The sequence below is a fragment of the Elephas maximus genome, chromosome 13, assembly GCF_024166365.1.
Source record: "Elephas maximus indicus isolate mEleMax1 chromosome 13, mEleMax1 primary haplotype, whole genome shotgun sequence".
Taxonomy (NCBI): Eukaryota; Metazoa; Chordata; class Mammalia; order Proboscidea; family Elephantidae; genus Elephas; species Elephas maximus.
The window spans coordinates 25,862,278-25,885,659 of NC_064831.1; the positions used below are offsets into that span (position 1 = coordinate 25,862,278).

The 23,382-nt window shown below is 42.2% G+C and overlaps 1 long non-coding RNA gene across 1 annotated transcript; it reads left to right on the forward strand.

Annotated features, from left to right (window-relative positions):
• The first annotated feature begins 1,012 nt into the window (after positions 1–1,012).
• Positions 1,013–23,382, forward strand: LOC126057246 (uncharacterized). The gene is made up of 4 exons (XR_007512456.1): positions 1,013–10,625; positions 10,833–11,058; positions 21,759–22,703; positions 23,219–23,382. It is a non-coding gene; the product is annotated as an uncharacterized LOC126057246 (long non-coding RNA).

Below are 23,382 nucleotides of genomic sequence, written 5' to 3' on the forward strand. Positions count from 1 at the left end.
GTACACACGTTGTTGTATGACATTGGCTAACAACCCCACGACATGTCAACACTCTTCCTTCTGAACCTTGGGTTCCCTATTACCAGCTTTTCTGTTCCTTCCTACTTTCCAGGCCCCGCGCCAGGGCTGGCGCAGTCCTTCAGTCTTGTTTTGCTCCATGGGCCTGTTCAATCTTCGGCTGAAGGGCGAACCTCAGGCGTGGCCTCATTACTGAACTGAAAGGGTGTCCGGGGACCATACTCTCAGGGTTTCTCCAGTCTATATCAGGCCAGCAAGTCTGGTCTTTCTTTTTGAGTTAGAATTTTGTTCTACATTTTTCTCCAGCTCTGTCCAGGACCCTCTATTGTGATCCCTGTCAGAGCAGTCAGTGGTGGTAGCCACGCACCATCTCATTGTACTGGACTCAGTCTGGTGGAGGCCGTGGTAGATGCGGTCCATTAGTCCTTTGGACTAATCTTTCCCTTGTGTCTTTAGTTTTTTTCATTTTCCTTGCTCCTGAAGGGGTGAGACCAGTGGAGTGTCCTAGATGGCTGCTCACAGGCTTTTAAGACCCCAGACGCTACTCACCAAAGTAGAATGTAGAACTTTTTTTTTTTTTTATATAAACTGTGTTATGCCAATTGATGTAGATGTTCCCTGAGACCATGGTCCCCACAGCCCTCAGCCCAGTAATTCAATCCCTCAGGGGGTTTGGGTGTGTCTGTAGAGCTACCATGGCCTTGACTTGTACAGGCTGTGCTGGCTTTCCCAGTATTATGCACTGTCTTACCCTTCACCAAAGTTACCGCTTATCTATTAAGGGTTTTTCCATCCCCACCCCTCCCCACCCTCATAACCATCAAAAATTGTTTCTTTTTGTATGTAAACCTTTTCATGAGTTTTTACAGTAGTGGTCTCATACAATATTTGTCTTTTTGTGATTGACTTATTTCACTCAGCATAATGTCCTCCAGATGCATCCATGTTATGTGATGCTTCACAGATTCATCATTGTCTTCAGTGTTGTGTAATACTCCATTGTGTGTATGTACCACAGTTTGTTTATCCATTCACCTGTTGATGGGCATCTAGGTTGTTTCCATCTTTTTACTATTATGAACAATGCTGCAGTGAACATGGGTGTACATATATCTATTTGTGTGATGACTCATTTCTCTAGGATATATTCCTAGGAGTGGGATTGCTGGATCATATGGTATTTCTATTTCTAGCTTTCTAAGGAAGTGCCATGTCATTTTCCAAAATGGTTGTATCATTTTGCATTCCCACCAGCATTGCATAAGAGTTCCAGTCTCCCTGCAGCCTCTCCAACATTTGTTTTCTGTTTTATTGATTAGTGGCAGTAATGCCGGGGGTGAGATGGTATCTCATTGTGGTTTTCATTTTCATTTCTCTGATGGCTAGAGATCATGAGCATTTCCTCATGTGTCTGTTGGCTGCCTGAATGTCTTCTTCGGTGAAGTGTCTGTTCATATCCTTTGCCCATTTTTTAATTGGATTGTCTTTTTGTTGTAGAGGTGTTGGATTTCTTGTGGATTTTAGAGATTAGACCTTTGTCTGATTTATAACAGCCAAAAATTTTTTCCCAGTTTTTAGGTTCTCTTTTTACTTTTTGGTGAAGTCTTTTGATGAGCATAAGTGTTTAATTTTTAGAAGATCCTAGTTCCCCAGCTTATTCTCCAGAGCTTGTGTATTGTTGGTTACCATACCTTCTGAGACTGAGGCAGCTTGGCTTCTTGTGTTGCTTGTCTCTTTAGCTTCTGTTTCCTGGTTGCTTGGCCTCTCACGCCCACATCTGCCCTGCTGGGGCAAGTGTTCCAAAGTTCAGTAGCTCCACTGATAAGTGCCTGGAGGCACCCCACTCAAGCAAGGAAGCCTCCTGCACAGAAGCACTCAACTCTCTAGCTCTGTGAGTCAGCAAACCTACTTCCACGAATAAGAGGCCGGAAGCAACCCACTCTGCCAGGAAGCCTCCAGCACACAGGCACTCACCTCTCGCTCCGTGGGTCAGCTCCAGCACCGTCTTGTGCTGGTCTCCTGGTTTTGCTGCTGCCAGTTCTCTGTTGCTGCCACTTCTCTGCCGCTGCAGGTTCTCTGCTGCACTGGTCCTCTGCCGCTGTTGCTTCTCTATCCACTCACATTTTCAAAATTGCTTCCACATTTTAGGTATCTGTTAGAGCAGCACCCTACTCTCTTGCTACCAAATTCTTAGTTATCTAGAGCTGCTATAAAAGAAATACCACAAATAGATGCCTTCAACAAAGAGAAATTTATTTTCTCACAATGTAGTAGGTTAGAAGTCCAAATTCAGTGCATTAGCTCCAGGGGAAGGCTTTCTTTCTCTGTCGGCTCTGGAGGAATTTCCTTCTCATCAATATTCCTTGGTCTGGGAGCATCTCAGCACAGGAACCTCAGGTCCAAAGGATGCACTCTGCTCCCGGTGCTCCTTTCTTTGTGGTATGAGATTCCCACGTCTCTGCTCACTTTTCTTTTTTATATCTCAAAAGAGATTGGCTTAAGACACTACCTAATCTTGTATACCTCATCAATATAACTGCCGCTAATCCAGCTCATTTCATCATAGTGATAGGATTTTACACCACATGGAAAAATCACATAAAACAGTGGACAATCACACAATACTGGGACTCACGGCCCAGCTAAGTTGACAGATATTTTGGGGGGACACAATTCAATCCATGAAAGTCACACACGTTGGAAGCTGAGATGGTTTCCTCCTACCATGTGTTTTTTGTTTTGTGTGCCCCAGAGTCAATTCCTACTTATAGTGATTGCACAGGACAGTAGAGCTGCCAAATAGAGTTTCCTAGACAATAAACAAAGATGTCACTTTGAGGACTAAAGTGCGCTTGACCCAAGCCATGGAATTTTCAATTGCCTCAAGTGCATGCAAAAGCTGTGCAATGAATAAAGAAAACCAAAGAAGAATTAATGCCTTTGAGTTGTTGGTGTTAGTGAAGAATATTGAGTATACAATGAACTACCAGAAGGACAAACAAACCTATCTTGGAAGAAGTACAACCAGAATGCTCGTTAGAAGCGAGGATGGCAAGACTTCATCTCACGTACTTTGGACGTGTTATCAGGAATGATCAGACCCTGGAGAAGGACATCATGCTTGGTAGAGTAAAGGGTCAGCAAAATAGAGGAAGACCCTTGGCAAGATGGATTGTCACAGTGGCTGCAACAATGGGCTCAAGCATAACAAAGATTGTGAGGATGGTGCAGAACCTGGCAGTGTTTCATTCTGTTGTACATAGGGTTCCTATGAGTTGGAACTGACTTGAGGGCACCTAACAACAACAACAACATGATTGTTCAGGAACCCTGGTGGGGCAGTGATTAAGAGCTCGCTTTTAACCAAAAAGTCGGCAGTTCAAATCCACTATCCACTCCTTGGAAACCCCATGGAGCAGTTCTATTCTGTGTTATAGGGTCACTAAGTTGGAATCAACTGGATGGCATGGGTTTGGTTTTTGGGTATGATTACTCAAGTGTGAGCTGCAGGTCCTGTGTTAACCAAAACATGCTCCTCCATTTCATGGTCAGGTAGTCTATGACTTACAATGGGGTTACCTTTCGATGACTCCATTCTAAGTCAGCTCTGACATAATTTTTTTCCTGTTTTCATTATTATTGCCTCTTATAAATATCTTATAAATTTGATCTTTATTTGTCTGCACCAGTGTCATAACAATGACATTGGAGTCCTAATGGCTGTTGGGCGTGTGTGCAGTTCAATTGTCATATGTCGTTAGAGTTGAACATTGCCCAACTTTCTGTCTGTTAAGACTCCCTGAGAGTCCTGACACCAACACAGGCATCACTGTAGACTAGGCCATAGTCTGTGATATGGCAGTGTTCTGATCAGTAAATCGTAATATTGAGCATCTGTGAGTGAACATTTGAGAATGATAACACCAATAAATTGTGCACTGCAACACTAGTATATATTACTAACAATACGATGTACAAAGAAAAAAAAGGATGGTCATACATGCAGCTTATTGTCACTTGAATACTTTATAAATTGGGAACTACCTGTGTTGAAAACCAAAAAGACTGATCCTAAGGTAACCACTCTCACAACCCATTTTACTAAGGTTCCTCAAGAAGCTGGTGATATTAATTCACAAAACAAGATTTGGGACCATCACCCCAGACAATAGAAGGTCAGGTTTTTCATCATCATATTGGTTTTGGACCTTTCCAAATCCCTCCAAACTAGGGTGAATAGTTTTTTTAGGGTCCTTTAATGTTAAGGGATAACCACCCAACTTGTGAGAGTGCGGCACTAAGAAAGACATTTGTTTTGACTCCATCGATACTCATTCCTCTCATATCTTAATAACTTGTTAAAGATCTTCACCCTGCTAGGATGAATTCCTTTCTCTTCCCTTTCTCTTTCCCCCTTCTTTTGCCCATTCTCTTATGAATCATTCCAATCTCCTGTATTATCATTTGTTTCAGTATTTGGAAGTAGCACTGAGGCTAGTGACTGTAGCTCAGGTTGGACATAACCTAAGCTTGGTGCAGGGTCACAATCTGCCCCAGCACATTCCTTTGTAGGGGCCCTGAAAGTAGGGAGTAGGACCAGTCAGAATTCAAGCTTGGCCCAGGATCAGGGTTTACCTCAATCTTTCTTTTACTTTCATTAAAATTTACCTGTTGGTTAGGGCACTGAGGTTAGAGGCTGTAGCTCAGACCAGCCTGATCCAATCTTGACTGAGCATCGGGGTCAAGATCTTTGGCAAGACTAAACGGAACTTCTCCAGCCTTTTCAAACCCTCCCATGATATAATAAAAATGAAGACTTTGAATCATCCTAACAGTTATTTGAAGAGATCAAGACTGAGAAAACTCTACCTTATCATAGTACACTAATGGAGGAGATTGCTTGATTACCTAGTGGCTCTTGGAAATGTGAAGGAAAAAGTGAAGTGACCCAGGCCAAACCCTTCAGTATCCACTGTGCAATACTGTCACCAGAAGTTTAGTGTGCATAGAGAGTTAAAAGCAGAAAACCTGCTCTTGGATGCTGTTATGACATCAAGATTACAGACACTGTCTTCAGCAAAGAATTCGCCTTTGGCAAAAAGCTGGATACCTTTTGTAGCCGTCACCATTATGTTGCCCCAGAACTATTCCAGGGACAAAAGTACAATGAAACCACAGTGGATATGTGGAGCATGGGAGTAGCATATACACTGGTCAGCGAATGCCTACCTTTCAACAGAACTTGAAGTAGTTGCGGGAGCAGATACTGAATGTAAAATACCATGTTCCTTTCTACATGTTCATGGAGAGTGAAAACCTGCTCAGAAATGTCTCATCCTCAATCCCAGTAAGAGTGGCACTTTAAAGCAAATCATGAAAGGACCATGAATGAATTTGGGCCATAAAGATTATAAACTAGAGAGGCAGGGCCAAAATTGTGGATGCTTCCTGTCATCCCTCTTACAACAAAGACCCGAAAAAATAAGTGAATCAATTATATATGACAGTCTAGGAACCCTAAGCAAAGAATTTCTGGCAGTTCCCTGTCGATCTACTGCCAGAAATTCAAGCTGGATTCAGAAGAGGATGTGGAATGAGAGATATCATTGCCAATGTCAGATGGATCCTGGATGAAAGGAGAGAATAACAGAAAGATGTTTACCTGTGTTTTATTGACTATGCAAAGGCATTTGACTGTGTGGATCATAACAAATTATGGATAACATTGCAAAGAATAGGAATTCCAGAACACTTAATTGTACTCATGAGGAAACTTTACATAGATCAAGAGGCAGTTGTTCGGACAGAACAAGGGGATACTGGTTGGTTTCAAGTCAGGAAAGTTGTGTGTCGGGGTTGTATCCTTTCACCATATTTATTCAATCTGTATGCTGAGCAAATAATCTGAGAAGCTGGACTATATGAAGAATAATGTTGCATCAGGATTGGAAGAAGACTTATTAAAAGCCAGCGTTATGCAGATGACACAACCTTGCTGTTGAAAATGAAGAGGACTTGAAGCGCTTACTAATGAAGATCAAAGACCACAGCCTTCAGTATGGATTGCACCTCAACATAAAACAAAAATCCTCACAACTGGACCAATAACCAACCTCATGATAAGTGGAGAAAAGATTGAAGTTGTCAAGGTTTTCCCTTTACTTGGATCCACAATCAACGCCCATGGAAGCAGCAGTCATGAAATCAAATGACACATTTCATCAGGCAGATCTGCTGCAAAAGATATCTTGAAAGTGTTCAAAAGCAAAGATATCCCTTTATGAACTAAGGTGCACCTGACCCAAGCCATGGTGTTTTCAATCGCCTCATATGCATGTGAAAGCTGGACAATGAATAAAGGAGACAGAGGAAGAATTGATGCCTTTGAATTACAATGTTGGTGAAGAATATTGAATACACCATGGACTGCCAGGAGAACGAACAAATCTGTTTTGGAAAAAATACAGCCAGAATGCTCCTTAGCTGCAAGACTTCATTACACATACTCTGGGCATGTTATCAGGAGGGACTAGCACCTGGAGAAAGACATCATGCTTGGTAAAATAGAGGGTTATCGAAAAATAGGAAGACCCTCAACAAGATGGATTGACAGTGACTGCAACAGTGGGCTCAAGCATAACAATGATCATAAGGGTGGGGCAGGACTGGGCAGTGTTTTGTTCTGTTGTACATAGAGTCGCAATGGGTTGGAATTCACTCAATGGCACCAAACAACATTGCCAATGATGTCTCCATAAGTAAATCCAATGAGTGTGTCTCAGGCTTTTACTTGGAAACAAAGAGTTGAACCGTAACCTACTTCTGGGATGTAACATTTTTCTAGGATTCCCTGATAGCTTATTCCCTTGACTATCTTCAAAATACTCTAGCCACTATTTCTCCATGTCTTCTGCAAATAATTTTTCAAAGAAAATGATTGGAACATATCAAAATATACTCCTAGCACCTCTTTGTTCCTCTTTCTACACACTTTCCTGGCACTCTCACATTTGTTCAGTAGCTTCAAATTCTTCCATTGCTGTCTCTAAATCAAAAGCGACAAAACTCTTATTTACATTTTATTTCTGAGCTATTATCTCTACTTGCAAACTTATATGCACCTGTCTTAGTGAACTAGAAAAGGTGTAACAGAAATAGCATGAGAGGATGGTTTAAAAGCACAAAAATTCATTTTTTTCCCACAGTTTAGGAGGCTGTTAGGTGCCACTGAGTCGGTTCCGACTAATAGCAACCCTATGCACAACAGAACGAAACACTGCCCAATCCTGGGACACCCTTACAATTGTTATTACGCTTGAGCTCATTGTTGCAGCCACTGTGTCAATCCACCTCGTTGAGTGTCTTCCTCTTTTTTGCTGATCCTCTACTTTGCCCAGCATGATGTCCTTCTCCAGGGACTGATCCCTCCTGACAACACGTCCAAAGTATGTAAAGCGCAGTCTCAGCATCCTTGCTTCTAAGGAGCATTCTGATTCTACTTTTTCCAAGACAGGTTTGTCTGTTCTTTTGGCAGTCCATGGTATATTCAATATTCTTCACCAACACCACAATTCAAAGGCCTCAATTCTTCGGTCTTCTTTCTTCGTTGTCCAGTTTTCACACACATATGATGCAATTGAAAACACCATGGCTTGGGTCAGGTGCACCTTAGTCTTCAAGGTGACATCTTTGCTTTTCGACACATTAAAGAGATCCTTTGCAGCAAATATACCCCATGCAATGTTTCTTTTGATTTCTTGACTGTTGCTTCCATGGCTGCTGATTGTGGGTCTAAGTAAAATGAAATCCTTGACAACTTCAATCTTTTCTCCATTTATCATGGTGTTGCTTATTGGTCCAGTTGTGAGGATTTTTGTTTTTTTTTATGTTGAGGTGCAATTCATACTGAGGGCTGTGGTCTTTGATATTTATTAGTAAGTGCTTCAAGTCCTCTTCACTTTCAGCAAGCAAGGGTGTGTCATCTGCATAACACAGGTTGTTAATGAGTTTCCCTCCAATTCTGATGCCCCATTCTTCTTCATATAGTCCAGCTTCTGGTATTATTTGCTCAGCATACAGATTGAATAAGTATGGTGAAGGAATACAACCCTGGTGCACACCTTTCCTGACTTTAAACCAATCGGTATCCCCTTGTTCTGTCCGAACAACTGCCTCTTGATCTATGTAAAGTTTTCTCATGAGCACAATTCAGTGTTCTGGAATTCCCATTCTTCACAATGTTATCCGTAATATGTTATAATCCACACAGTCGAATGCCTTTGCATAGTCAGTAAAACACAGGTAAACATCCTTTTCGTATTCTCTGTTTTCAGCCAGGATCCATCTGACATCAACAATGATATCCCTGGTTCCACGTCCTCTTCTGAAACCGGCCTGAATTTCTGGCAGTTACCTGTTGATATACTGCTAGCCGTTTTTGAATGATCTTCAGCAAAATTTTGCTTGCGTGTGATACTAATAATATTGTTCTACAATTTTCACATTTGGTTGGATCACCTTTCTTGGGAATAGGCATAAATGTGGATCTCTTCCAGTCAGTTGGCCAGGAAGCTGTCTTCCATATTTCTTGGCATAGACGAGTGAGCACCTCAAGCACTGCATCCGTTTGTTGAAACATCTCAATTGATATTCCATCAATTCCTGGAGCCTTGTTTTTCGCCAATGCCTTCAGAGCAGCTTGGACTTCTTCCTTCAGTACCATTGGTTCCTGATCATATGCTACCTCTTGAAATGAATGAACATCGACTAATTCTTTTTGGTACAATAACTCTGTGTATTCATTCCATTTTCTTTTAATGCTTCCTGCGTTGTTTAATATTTTCCCCATAGAATCTTTCACTATTGCAACTCGAAGCTTGAATTTTTTCTTCAGTTCTTGCAGCTTGAGAAACACCAAGTGTGTTCTTCCGTTTTGGCTTTCTATCTCCAGTTCTTTGCACATGTCATTTTAATACTTTGTCTTCTCTAACTGTCCTTTGAAATCTTCATTTAAGTTCTTTTCCTTCATCATTTCTTCCTTTTACTTTAGCTGCTCAGCATTCAAAAGCACGTTTCAGAGTATCCTCTGACATCCATCTTGGTCTTTTCTTTCTTTCCTGTTTTTCAATGACTTCTTGCTTTCTTCATGTATGATGTCCTTGATGTCATTCCACAGCTCACCTGTTCTTCGGTCACTAGTGTTCAATGTGTCAAATCTCTTCTTGAGCTGGTCTCTAAATTCAGGTGGGATAGACTCACAATTGTGTTTTGGGTCTCGTGGACTTGCTCTGATTTTCTTCAGTTTCAACTTGAACTTGCATATGAGCAATTGCACAGTCAGCCCCTGGCCTTGTTATGACTGATGATATTAAGGTTTTCCATAGTCTTTTTCCACAGATATAGTTAATTTGATTCCTGTGTGTTCCATGTGGCGAGGTCCATGTGTATAGTCGCCATTTATGTTTAGGAGGCTAGAAGTCTAAATTAAGAGCACAGGCTCTAATGGAAGACTCTCTGTCTGCCATGGGAGAAAATCCTTGTCTTTTTCAGCTTCCGTTCCTCGGTTCCTTGATCTCCACGTTGCATATTTCCTTCCCTCTTTTGTGGGTGCTTGCTCTCTGTCTCTAATCCGTTCTTTTTATATGTCAAAACGAATTAGGTTTTGGCCACTCCCTACACTGATATGGCCTCATTAACATAACAAAGAAAACACTATTCTCAAATTGGATTACATCTTCAGGTACAGGGGTTAGGATTCCAGCACATACTTTTAGGGGACACAATTCAATCCATTACGGCACCTAAAATGAAGTATATCTCAGGACATTCATTATACCTCCCCCTAGGAAATATAAAAATCACCTTTCCTCTACTATCTAATCTTAGTTATTGGATCCATCAAGCAACCAAAGATTGTTCTTTTTCGTGCTCTGACAGAACCACACAATTAAACATTGCTGTAACAGTTAAGATTGTGTGTCAACTTCGCTGGGCCATGATCCTCAGTGATTTGATAGTCATATGATGGTGTGGTCGTTTCCATGATGAGATTTGATATGTGATAAACTCCATGATGGAATCTGCTGTGAGTAGCCAACTTGTAGAAGAGGAGTTTCCTTGGATGTGTGGCCTGCACTGAATATAAGTGGATATTCTGGCAAGGCTAGCAGGCTTTTGCTCATTCTGGATCTGTTACCAATCACCAATCTGACACAAAGGGTCCTTGCCTTTTCCTGAGTAAGAATACATGAAAAAGACGAGCTTGTCTTCAGCAAGCTTTATTTTGCTTGAGTCAAGCAAAAGGAGTCAGTGTGGGACTAAGCCTCTCCTAAAGGCTGACTCAAAAATGGAAGCAAGGATAGGGCTTATATAGGATCTGTGGAGACAATACAATAATGAATATTTAGTGGGCTTCTTTCAAGGAGCGGGTGCTTCTCAGCATGGTGGTGCACGTTAATTAGGTTGCGCATGCATCTGGAATCCAAGATGGAACTTGCTGCTTTCAAGATAGAGTCTTCTCGGCAGCCCTTGGCATCACTTATTATGGGATATAGCACAAGCGCACCGATCTTTGGCACTACATCGCCATCTTCGGATGGCTGAGGAAGGTTAGTCACACTTTGTTTTTCTGCACATGAAGGAGCCTATAAAGGGGGAAGGGACTAGAAAAACACTAAGAAAGAGATAATAATTCAGGGGTTGTTTCAACCTTATCTCAGGTTGACAGGGTGTGGTTCTTGTTTACCCAACTTCTAGATGGTAATCTTTTAACAGCTCTTTTGTTTTGCCAGCACAGTTAACCCTCTCTTTCTCAGATCCTGCAGCTGGCTCCTGTTCATCTGGTCTCTGGTTCTTGGGACTTCAGCTAGCAGCTTACCTGCCGTCTTGCCTGCTGATCTTTCGGATTTGTCAATCTTCACAGCCTGTGAAGAAGAGCTCTGCTCTCTGACCTGCCAATCTTGGGTTAGCAAGCCCCTGTGGCTACGTGCATCACAAGAATCCTGACCCACGGACTTGGGACATTCCAGCCTCTACAACTGTGTGAGCCATTTTCCTGATATAAATCTCTCTGTCTGTATATATCTTTATATGCTTTACTGGTTTTGCTTCTCTAGAGAACCCAGCCTAAGACGTGGTACCGAGAGTGGCTCTAGGGAAGCAAAATTGTAAGGATGAGTTTTCTAAATTGGTTCTCAACTATAGTTAGTCTTAAAGGTGTTGATGACTCTGCTTCCAGTAGTAAAGAGGGCACTGCTAATCCATGGTGTATGGTGGCAATTCGAATACACAAAATATCACTGCTAATAGATCAGGTATTGGTGAAAGGTGAGGCTCTGGTCAATTGCATGTTTGATACTTTCCTACAATTTTGTCAGAGTGAGAAGTATAAGGAAACTAGTTAGTTGGTCCTACTTTCGTTAGGCAAACTGGTGAAAGAAAGAGATGCACTCAGGAATTCAGAGTCAAAGCTCAAGTGCTGCATAAACGACCTCAAAGTTTCCATTTGTGCTTTGAAGGGAAGCCCTGTTTCTTATAGTAACGGAGCTGATATTGCTGAAAACCAAACTCAGAGTCTTATTGTAAGAGTGGCTAAATTACAATGCCAAATCAAATGCCAACCTCGAGAGGCATCTGAAGTTAAAGTGAGGGTATCAGTTGGGAAGAAATTGGATTCTGAAACTTGGGATGGGGACATATTGGCAGATAATCAGGAAGCTGGAGACACTGAGCCCCTAAATTCTGTTGAATCATTCCCGCCAACGAAACCAGACCTGTGACTCCCATCTGAAGAGATTATGTTTGTCTGCTAAACCACTCTGCCCACTAACATCATTAGCCCCTCCATTCCCAGTTAGGCCAGCTGCTTCTAACAAGCCCTAGTCTGAGTCATTCCCTGGGGTATCACCTGAGGTAGATGTTTGTAAGACAATGCTGAATGTTCTCAAAACTCTTCCTCACTACTAGTTTTGGCTTCTAGACCTATAACTAGACTTAAGTCCCAGTGAGCCCCAAAAGATGAAGTATAAAGTGTGACCCAAGAGTAGATACACTATATTCCAAAAGAATTGCTTGACTTTTCTAATATGTACAAACGGAAACCTGGGGAATATGTGTGGGAATGGCTACTAAGGGTGTGGGATAATGATGCAAGGAACATTAAGATGGATCAGTCTCAGTTTATTGGTATGGGATCACTAAGCACAGACTCCTCATTCAGTGTTTCAGCTCGAGAAGTTAGGAAAGGATCTAATAGTTTGTTTCAGTTGCTGAAGCATGGATTACGTGGTGGCCTACGCTAAATCAAGTTGAAATATCAGACTTGCCTTGGTATACTGTAGAAGAAGGTATCCAAAGCCTTAGGGAAATTGGCATGCTAGAGTGGATTTATTAGGTTAGACCCACAGACCCACTCTTGGAGTGCCCAGAGAACACACTGATTACTACAACAGTGAGGAACAAATTTCTGAAGGGAGCCCCAACATCCTTGAAGACTATTGTGATTGCTATTTTATGTAAATCAGATTTGACAGTGGGAACTGCCCTAACTGAATTAAGACACCTAAGTTTGATGGGGCTGTTTGGACCCCGTGGTAGTAGAGGCCAAGTGACAGCACTCAATGGACAAAGACAAGGTGACTGTGGATACAGTAATGGACATCAGAGTCAAAGCAGTAATCAGAATAGTCTGACTCATATGGACTTATGGTGCTGGCTACTAAGTTATGGTGTCCCTAGGAGTGAAACAGATAAGAAACCTACTAAGTATTTTCCTGATCTGTACAAATAGAGTAAACCCTGGTGGCGTAGTGGTTAAGTGCTACGGCTGCTAACCAAAGGGTCAGCAGTTCAAATCCGCCAGGTGCTCCTTGGATACTCTATGGGGCAGTTCTACTCTGTCCTGTAGGGTCACTATGAGTCGGAATCAACTAGATGGCACTGGGTTTGGTTTGGTTTGGTTTTGGTACAAATAGATGAATTCTAAGTCAAGTGAACAGCAGTCTAACCCGAATTACCAAAATAAAGAGTCATAGTCCCTCAATTAATTCCCAGACTTGAGCAAGTTTACAGACCCACAACCCCTTGACTGAAGCGGAGGCCAATTCCTCTTGAGGAAGGACTCCAATACACTGCCAAAAACTTATCCTGCTAACCATTCTCCCAGCCTTCCCCAAAGGGATGTATGTTCATTGTTGTTGTTGTTGTTAAGTGCCATCCAGTTGATTCTGAGTCATAGCCACCCTGTGTACCATGGAAGGAAACACTGCCTGGTCCTGCATCATGCTCGCAGTCATTCATTGTTATGCTTGAGCCCATTGTTGCAGCCACTGTGTCAGTCCACCTCATTGAGGGTCTTCCATTATCACTGACCCTCTACCAAGCATGATGTCCTTTCCAGGGACTGATCCCTCCTGACAACATGTCCAAAGTATGTGAGACACAGTCTTACCATCCTTGCTTCTAAGGGGCCTTCTAGTTGTACTTCTTCCAAGACAGATTTATTCATTCTTTTGGCAGTCCATGGTATCAATATTCTTCACCAACACCGCAATTCAAAGGCATCAATTCTTCTTGTTCTTCCTTAGTCGTTGTCCATCTTTCGAATGCACATAATGCAACTGAACATATTATGGCTTGGGTCAGGCACACGTTAACTCCTCAAGGTAACATCTTTGCTTTTCAACACTTTAAAGACGTCTCTTGTAGCAATGTCTTTTGAATTCTTGACTGCTGCTTCCATGGTTGTTGACTGTGGACACAAATTAAATCCTTGAAAACTTCAGTCTTTTACCCATTTATCATGATGTGGCTTATTGGTCCAGTTGTGAGGATTTTTGTTTTATGTTGAGTTGTAATCCATACTGAAGGCTGTATTCTTTGATCTTCATTAGTAAGTCTTCAAGTCCTCTTCACTTTCACCAAGCAAGGCAGTGTTGTCTGCATAACAAAGCTAATGAGTCTTCCTCCAATCCTGATGCCCTGTTCTTCATACAGTCCAATTTCTCCTACTATTTTTTCTGCATACAGATTGAATAGGTATGGTGAAAGGATACAACCCTGACGCACACCTTTCCTGACTTTAAACCAATCAGTATCCCCTTGTTCTGTCCGAACAACTGCCTCTTGATCTATGTAAAGGTTTCTCATAAGCACAATTCAGTGTTCTGGAATTCCCATTTTTCACAATGTTATCTATAATTTGTTATGATCCACACAGTTGAGTGCCTTTGCATAGTCAATAAAACACAAGTAAACATCTCTCTGGTATTCTCTGCTTTCAGCCAGCACCCACCTGACATTAGCAATGATATTTCTGGTTCCACATCCTCTTCTAAATCCGGCCTGAATTTCTGGCAGTTCCCTGTCAATATACTGCTGCAGCCACTTCTGAATGATTTTCAGCAAAATTTTGCTTGCATATGATAATGATAACATTTGATAATTTCTGCATTCAGTTGGATCACCTTTCTTGGGAATAGGCATAAATATGGATCTCTTCCAGTTGGTTGGTTAGGTAACTGTCTTCCACATTTCTTGGCATAGGTGAGCGAGCACTTCCAGCACTGCATCTGTTTGTTGAAACATCTCAATTGATATTCCATCAATTCCTGGACCCTTGTTTTTTGCCAATGCCTTCAGGGCAACTTGGACTTCTTCCTTCAGTATCATTGGTTCCTGATCATGCTACCTCTTGAAATGGTTGAATGTCGACTAATTCTTTTTGGTACAATGCCTCTGTGTATTCCTTCCATCTTCTTTTGATGCTTCCTGTGTCGTTTAATATTTTCCCCATAGAATCCTTCACTGTTGCAACTTGAAGCTTGAATTTTTTCTTCAGTTCTTTCAGCTTGAGAAATGCCAAGTGAGTTCTTCCCTTTTGGTTTTCTATCTCCAGCTCTTTGCATATGTCATTATAATACTTTGTCTTCTTGAGCCACCCCTTGAAATCTGCTGTTCAGTTCTTTTACGTCATCATTTCTTCCTTTTGCTTTAGCTGCTCGACATTCGAGAGGAAGTTTCAGAGTCACCTCTGACACCCATCTTGGTCTTTTCTTTCTTTCCTGTCTTTTCAATGACTTCTTCCTTTCTTCATGTATGATGTCCTTGGACAACTCATCTGGTCTTCAGTCATTAGTGTTCAATGCGTCAAATCTCTTCTTGAGCTGGTCTCTAAATTCAGGTGGGATATACTCAAGACCGTATTTTGGCTCTCCTGGACTTGCTCTGATTTTCTTCAGTTTCAGCTTGAACTTGCGTATGAGCAATTGATGGTCTGTTCCACAGCCAGCCCCTGGCCTTGTTATGACTGATGATATTAAGGTTTTCCATGGTCTTTTTCCACAGATGTAGTTGATTTGATTCTTGTGTGTTCCATCTTGCAAAGTCCATGTATATAATCGCCGTTTACATTGGTGAAGAAAGGGTATTTGCAATGAAGAAGTTGTTGGTCTTGCAAAATTCTATCATTTGATCTCTGGCATTGTTTCTATCACCACGACTGTATTTTCCAACTACCGATCCTTCTTCTCTGTTTCCAACTTTTGCATTCCAATCGCCAGTAATTACCAGTGCATTCTGATTGCATGTTCGATCAATTTCAGACTGCATAAGTTGTTAAAAATCTCTGATTTCTTCATCTTTGTCCTTAGTGGTTGGTGTGTAAAGTTGTATAATAGTTGTATTAAGAGGTCTTCATTGTAGGCGTAAGGATATTATCCTATCACTGACAGCATTGTACTTCAGGATAAATCTCGAAATGTTCTTTTTGACGATGAATGTAACACCATTCCTTTTCTTGGCATAGTAGAGTATATGATTGTCTGATTCAGAATGGCCAACATGATATTGATGTTTATGCATTCCATTTCATTTTTGATGATTTCCAATTTTCCTAGAGTCATACTTTGTACAATCCAGGTTCCGATTATTCATGGATATTTGCAGCTGTTTCTTCCCTTTTTGAGTCATGCCACATCAGCAAATGAAGGCCCTGAAAGCTTGACTCCATCCACATCATTAAGGTTGACTCTACTTTGAGGAAGCAGTTCTTCCCCAGTCGTCTTTTGAGTACCTTCCAACCTGGGGGCTCGTCTTCTGGCACTATATCAGACAACGTTCCACTGCTATTCATAAGGTTTTCACTGGGTAATTCTTTTCAGAAGTAGACAGCTGGATCCTTCTTCCTCGTCTGTCTTAGTCTGGAATCTCAGATACCCTCCTGGTATCTGAATATTGGTGGTATAGCTTCCAGCATTATAGCAACATGCAAGCCCCCACAGTACAAACTGACAGACAAGTATCTGTCACAGGGCTGTAGAGGCTAGAATGTCCCAAGTCTGTGGGTCAGGCTAGAGGCTTCTCCTGAATCACATAGCCACCGTGGCTGAGGAACTCAAGATCAGCAAGTCTGACAGCAGGGCTCTGGCTCACAGGCTATGAAGACCAATGAATCCCAAAATAGCAGGCAAGACGGTAGGTAAACTGCTAGCTCAAGTCCCAAGAACCAGAGGTCAGATAAACAACAGCCACCTACACCATCCAGAGCGAGCAAAAGCTGACAAGCCTTGCCAGAAAGTTCATTTATAGTATACAGGCCATACCTCCAAGGAAACTGTTTCAACTGATTGGCTACTCACAGCAGATCCTCTCATGGAGGTTGTCACATTGTATCACATCTCCTCGTAGAAGTGACTGCATCATCATAAAACTGCCAAACTACTGAGAATCATGGCCCAGCCATGTTGACACACAACCTTAATGATCACAGGTAGGGTTAGGTATGATTGGGGGTTCAGTGTGTATGCATCTGTGGTTAAGGCTTAGGGCAAAGTTTCGGGTTAGCTTCAGCGTTTGGAGTTTAAGGTTAGGTTTAGGGCTAGGGTTTGGAATTAGTATTAGGGTTTAGTGTTACAGTTAGTGTTAGCATTCAGGGTTTAGGCTTAGAAGTTAGGATGTTTGGTTTAGGGTTAGGATTAGGATGCTAGGGTTAGGGTTAGAGGATTAGTCTCAGAAAGTTGTGGGTAGAGAATTAGGGTTAGAGAGTTAAGGTTAGGGTTAGAAATGATAGGTTTACATTGTTAGGGTCAGGGTTAAAGGCTTATGGTAAGAGGATTAGGGTTAGTAGATAAGGGTTACAGTAGGATTCAGGTTGGATGGTTTAGGTTTGGGTTAAAGTTTTATAGCAAGGATTCCAGTGTTAGGATTTTGTGGTTATGTTTAAGGTTAGGATTTTTATGGTTAGTGTTGGGATTAGAATTATAGTTAAGAGCTTAGTGTTTATGGGTTAAGGATTAGGGCTAGTGTGTAGGGTTTAGGGTTAGGGTTTAGGTCAGGATGTGACCTAGGTTCAGTGTCATGGACTGGGTTTAGGGTCTAGGGTTATGGCTAGGGATTAAAGTTTAGGGGTCTGAGTTGGTGTGTGGCATTTTTCGTGTATGGTCAGGACCAATTTCTAGGGACTAGGTTGTAGCAGCTGGTGTTTGGGTTAGGGTTAGAGTATTAGTGTTAGAATTTAGATTTAGGGCTTAGGATTAAGATGAGATTTAGTGTTTATGATTTATGGTTAGGATTAGGGTCTAGGATTCTTGGTTGATGGCGAGGTTTAGTACAAGGGTGATGATCCCAGTGCTGTCGAGTCGATTCCGACTCATAGCGACCCTGTAAGACAGAAGGGTGGTGATAATGATGACAAATTAGAGATGTCAGTGATTGGTATTAGATTTAGGGGTTAGATATTATGGTCAGGGTTGGGTAGGGTTTAGTGTTTACCACTTGTGTTTAGGATTAAGATGAAGATGAGGTTAGGGGTTAGGGTGAGGGTTTAGCATGATTGTGATGGTTAGGGTTACAGCTAGGGTCACAGTCAGTGTTTGGTGTTAGTGTCAGTGTTAGTGGTGAAGGTGATGGTGAAGGGTGAATGATTAGGGTGAGTGTTATGGTGGGTTACAGTTAGGGTTAGATGTTTGTATGGTTAGGGTTAGAATAGAGTTAGAGTTAGGCTTAGAGGGTTATAGTTAGGGTTAGATAGTTACCATTAGTATTAGAGGGATGTTGTTGTTAGGTGCCATTGAGTTGGCTCTGACTCATAGCGACCCCATGTACAACAGAATGAAACAATGCCCAGTCCTGCACCATCCTCCCAATCATTGTGCTTGAGCCTATTTGTTGCAGCCACTGTGTCAACCCATTTCTTTGAGTATCTTCCTCTTTTTTGCTGACCTTCTGCCTTAAAAAGAATTATGTCCTTCTCCAGGGACTGATTCCTTCTGATAACATGACCAAAGTATGTGAAACGTAGTCTCACCATCCTTGCTTTTAAGGAGTATTCTGGTTGTACTTCTTCCAAGACAGATTTTTTTCATTCTTTTGGCAGTCCATAGTATATTCAATATTCTTCACCAACACCACAATTCAAAGGCTTCAATTTTTCTTTGGTTTTCCTTATTTAATTTCCAGCTTTTGCATGCATATGAGGTGATTGAAAACACAGAACAGGTTGGACTCACTACTCTCAGACAATCCCTGTAAAACCAAACTATACTTAATTATTGAAACTGAACTGGAAACCTAAGTTTTCCTTATCTCTGGGAGGTCTCATAGGCGGTTCTGTCTCTAGACTTTCTCCTTGATGGCAAAGGTAGAGTCTGTACAGTCACTAGGCACCATGGTGTACCTAGATTAATGCTGAGGGCCAAATGGAAAGATCAATATGGACACCTAAGGGAAACTTACCTTGTTTTTGAGGTAGACCCTGATTATTTATGGGATTTTTTTCAGCTGTGTCCAGAAACTTGGGACACATTGATTAGGTCAATACACAGGTTGACCTCAACGTGCTGAGTAGGGTCTTATTGAGGGTAGTCTTAAAATGAGCTGCATCAGACAAATTAAATGTATTTAGTCCCAGTCCCTGTTGGTGAGAGTAATCAGAGTGATAAATTATATGATAGTCATGGGACTAGAATCTAAAATGGTGTAGAAATGGCAAATGGATATTGCTGAGTCTCCTCCATGGGAACCTCACTTTTTTTTTTTTAATGTCTTTTGTGCCAGGGTATTAAAAGCTTTTGCCCTGAACTGTCTTTTTACTGATGCTTATATGATAAATAGCCTTGGAAGACAGAGTTAGAAATAAAGATAATGTCTCCCTTTGAAGTTAAAGTCTTGCAGGTGTTCTAACAGCCTCTTTTAAAACAGGTGTATGGTAACGTTATTCAGCTATATGCATCCTCTCCCTAATGGCATCAGCTTTGCTCTTCCCTGAAGCATGCTGGGGATGAATTCGGAACAGACTCGGGCTAAGGTACAAGGCTGGGAGTGGTATGACTGGACCAGTGGCCAAGGCCGAGGAATGCCTTAGCAACAAGGAAAACATCTGGGCCTGCATGTGAAGTCCCTGGGAACACTTACTGCCCAAGGACATGGGAGAAAAACGATGAGCCTTGGTCCCAGCTGGAATGGTATATAGGCTTGTGTCCCTTGCTAGGTGGTTGTGGAAAATACTCCAGCTGGCCACCACTGGAGGGCAGCTGCTTGCCCGTGTAAGTAAGTTTCCCTGAACTCACGAATCTGGAAACAGCTACATGTCAGTTCTTCGGATTATCTGCCAGAATGCACAGGAGGGTCTTTCCTTGCTGGAGCTGTCCCCCGACAACAGGCATTTCCCAAGTTCAAGGTTCCTCAGATGGGATGCAAGCCCACTGCGTGTGCAGCATCTGCCTAGGCATTTCTGTCTGGCCCCAATGGATATTGGGGGGTGTCTCAGTTACTTAGTGCTGCTGTATCAGAAATGCCATAAGTGGGTAACTTTAACAAACAAATTTATTTTCTCACAGCTGGAAAGATATAAGTCCAAATTCAGGGCACTGGATGTAGGGGAAGACTTTCTCTCTCTGTCAGCTCTGGGGGGAAGGTCCTTGTCTCTTTTCAGCTTCTGTTCCTTGACTCTTTGGAGATTTCAGTGTGACATCAGTCTTCCCATTTTTCTTTGCTTGTGTCTGTGCGTAATCCTCTCCTTTTATATCTAAAAAGTGATTGGCTTAAACATACCCTACACCGACATGGCCCCATTAACATAACAAGAAAGACCCTATGCCCAAACAGGATTACATCCACATGTATAGGGACAAGATTTCCAACACGTATTTCTAGGTGAGACAATTCAGTCCATATTAGAGGGTCAAGGGAAACTTGTAAGAAGATGTAACTAATGCTGCCTGCTGTGCCACAGGTAATTAAATTCTTTGTCTCTGACCCAAGAATCTCCTGTATTCTATCACATCTCTGAAACCATGGCATCCTAACTCACTGGCCTGCAAGTAGGGCAAAATCTCAGACTCTTTATAGTTCTTGACAGTTACCAAAGGTGTATACGTTACTAAACCCTGGAAGGTGGGTCCTTATCCAGCATGCTCCAACTTGCTAGTTATCTGGACCCTGGTCTTTTAGAAAGTAACTTCGTCAAAATGTGCAGAGCAAGGAGCCAGGAGGAAGTTCCTCAGATCCGACTTCCCGAGCTATGGGGAAGCAGGGCTTATATGATTTGGGATAGTAAGATGGTGGTCGTGCAGGTGTACTAGGGAGGGAAAATTTAGAAGGTGGCCAGGAAACAGGAGGTGATGTAGTTCCACTTGGATCTCTTGCTTCAGAATAGGGTCCCAGTGCTGATTTTCCTTGATTCATTCCACCTGTCGCTGTGTCCCCTGCTCAAGTCAGTTAGTGGTCACAGCTGGCCCTTCTGTGCATGGGTGTGGGCCAAATCTGGCTTGGGCTACTTTAAGGACCAATGGAAAGCTACTGGCATTCGTAGGATCAGGTTACATATATGTTTGTGAAATTGCTCATTAGGGCTGCAATTATGCTAAAAAAGAGTGCTTACCAACTGTTTTTTCAAGTTAGGATAGGTTTAAGTGTGAAGGCTGAGGAATGGTCATGGGAGACCAGAGGTTCTCTAATAAAATGGGAGAAGTATGTAAAGGTTGGGGAGAGATGGAGCCTGACATAGAGTGGGACTTGCAGGGCAGGGCACTTAATATGTTGATGGAGAAGATTCAAGAGCCATCAGGGGCAGAGGACCTGAGAAAAGACTGCGGGAGGAAAAGAATTACCATGAAACTTAATTGAACATTTTCCATAGGATGTACTAGCACCTTTCCCTGTCTTTCACACTTTTAGTATCTTTAATAAAAGCCACATGATGAATAAGACACTTTTAAAAAGTAGACTATTTTGAGGAAACCTGGCAGGGGGTCAGAGTTCTATGTCTGGGTAAATGTAAGGCAAAGGCAGATTTTACAGAAAATTCTGAGGTGAGGGCAGAGAAAATCATGAAAGTATAAATCTGTGGGAATTGGCAAGTATTTCTAAGAAATCACCTAACTTCCAAGATTGTGGAACTGATGGGGTCAATACTAAGATTTCCATCAGGCAAGTACAGACCCAGGTGGTACCTAGGTGGTTACATGTGGAATATATACAGTTATCCCCAGTTTACATGTACGAAATGGGAAGATGAAGGGGAATGGAGGGATAAATTTGGCCCAGGATGGGTTTGAGGAGGGGTCCCTCCATGTTCCACTTCTCTGTGATTCAGACCTGGAACTTAGTCTGGAAGACTGTGTCAGTGTCCGGGTTCCTGATGCAGTCGTTCATGTCATATTCCTCCTGGGGAATCATATGTGCGCTCCTGGCTGAGCTGAAGCTCAACTGTGTGTGAAAATGATTCCATTTTCTATTTCCTGTAGGGACTGAAGATCCCCATTCTGTTTATCAACCACCTACCAAAGAATTTTTACCAATAGTTGTGGAAAAAGAGACATGTGCATAAGTAAGGAAATCCTAGACCCGGCCCACCACATGGACTGACCCTGGCCTGTTCTTCTTTCCACTTTACTACGTCAAGTATGTTGGCGCGGAGACACATCTGAGGTGTGGACCCCCAGAAGATATTAGAACATCATCCTTCTAGAGAAGCAGTTTGAGCATAGCCGAGCAGAGCAGGAGTCAGGACCAAGGCTTCTGCCCAAAGCCAAAGATTTATCTGTATGGTAGAGGACTCAGTGGTATTATCTAAAACAGTGCTTCCTGGGGCCTGGAGGAGAGTATTAAGAGAGTGCTAGATTTCTGTGTTCATCAGTCACATCCCCACATCAGGGTCTCTGAGCCAAGCCTCTGTAATAAGGCTGATCTGAAGATCAGCGTGGAGCTCTGGAAGCCTTTGGTCACATGTGAAAGACAAAGCTCTGGCCTGAGGGAGGTTCTTCTCTGGTGGAGCATCATGCCCTGTGGGTCTAAGGCGCTGTGTCCTTCCTCAGCAGAGGGCTACTGACTGAAATATCAGTGAAGGTTCACATACAGAAACCCTTTGTGTTTGGTTCTCCCAAAACGAAAATATGGAATATTTTTATTCATTGTGAAAATAAGTAACACGGAAGGTACCTCCATTGCTTTATTACAGAAAGAGTATTCATGATGGTTAAAAACAGCTATTTTCCTAGTCTTTTCTTTTAGCATCAATGCACACCGCCCCCTGGTGGATGGACAGCACAGGAACTGGGAGATTGTCCCAGTTTCTGACCCTCTTGCTATGACCGTCCCTCTGAGGACTCTTCTCTAGGACGGATGGGCTCCAGGAGCTGCTATGCACAGAGACCGTGGACCTGGAACCTCACAGAAAGGAGAGATTGAGGGTAAACCTTAGACAGCTAAGGGTTGAACAGGTGACCCTTTCATTTCAGTGCTCCCAACAGTTCTCAGAGCTTCCATGTTCCTGGATCTGTTACATAATAAGTTGCAAATTGCTTCCCACTTAGGCATTTGCCATTACCTTTACTGACGACGTTTCCTGCCTATAATTGTTTCCTAAGTCTGTACAGTAAAATCCATTGGCCCTTACCTCTATTAATTTTCTCCAGGTTTATATCATATTTAGAGACGTTTATTTTCTGCAACAATGGGCTCAGGCATAACAACAACTGTGCAGACAGGTGCAGGACCAGGGCAGTGTTTCCTACTGTTGTACATAGGGTTGCTATGAGTCAGCACCGATTCGATGGCAATTAGTGACAACTTTTCTGAACTTACAAAGGAATCCATCCATGTCTTATAGTGCTTGCATGTTTCCATTTTTTTAATCATGTATATTTCTTTTATTGTGGTAAATATACATGTAATGTAACATTTGCCATTTCAACACTCTTCACAGGTACGATGCAGTCAATCGAGTGTGTTCCTCATGACGTCTAACAATCACCAGGACCATTTCTACATTTTTCCATCACCCGTAACAGCAGCTCAGTATCCTCCAAGCACTGAGTTCCCCTTTCCACCTCTCTTCTCTCTTCCCTGGTAATCACTAATAAATTTAGG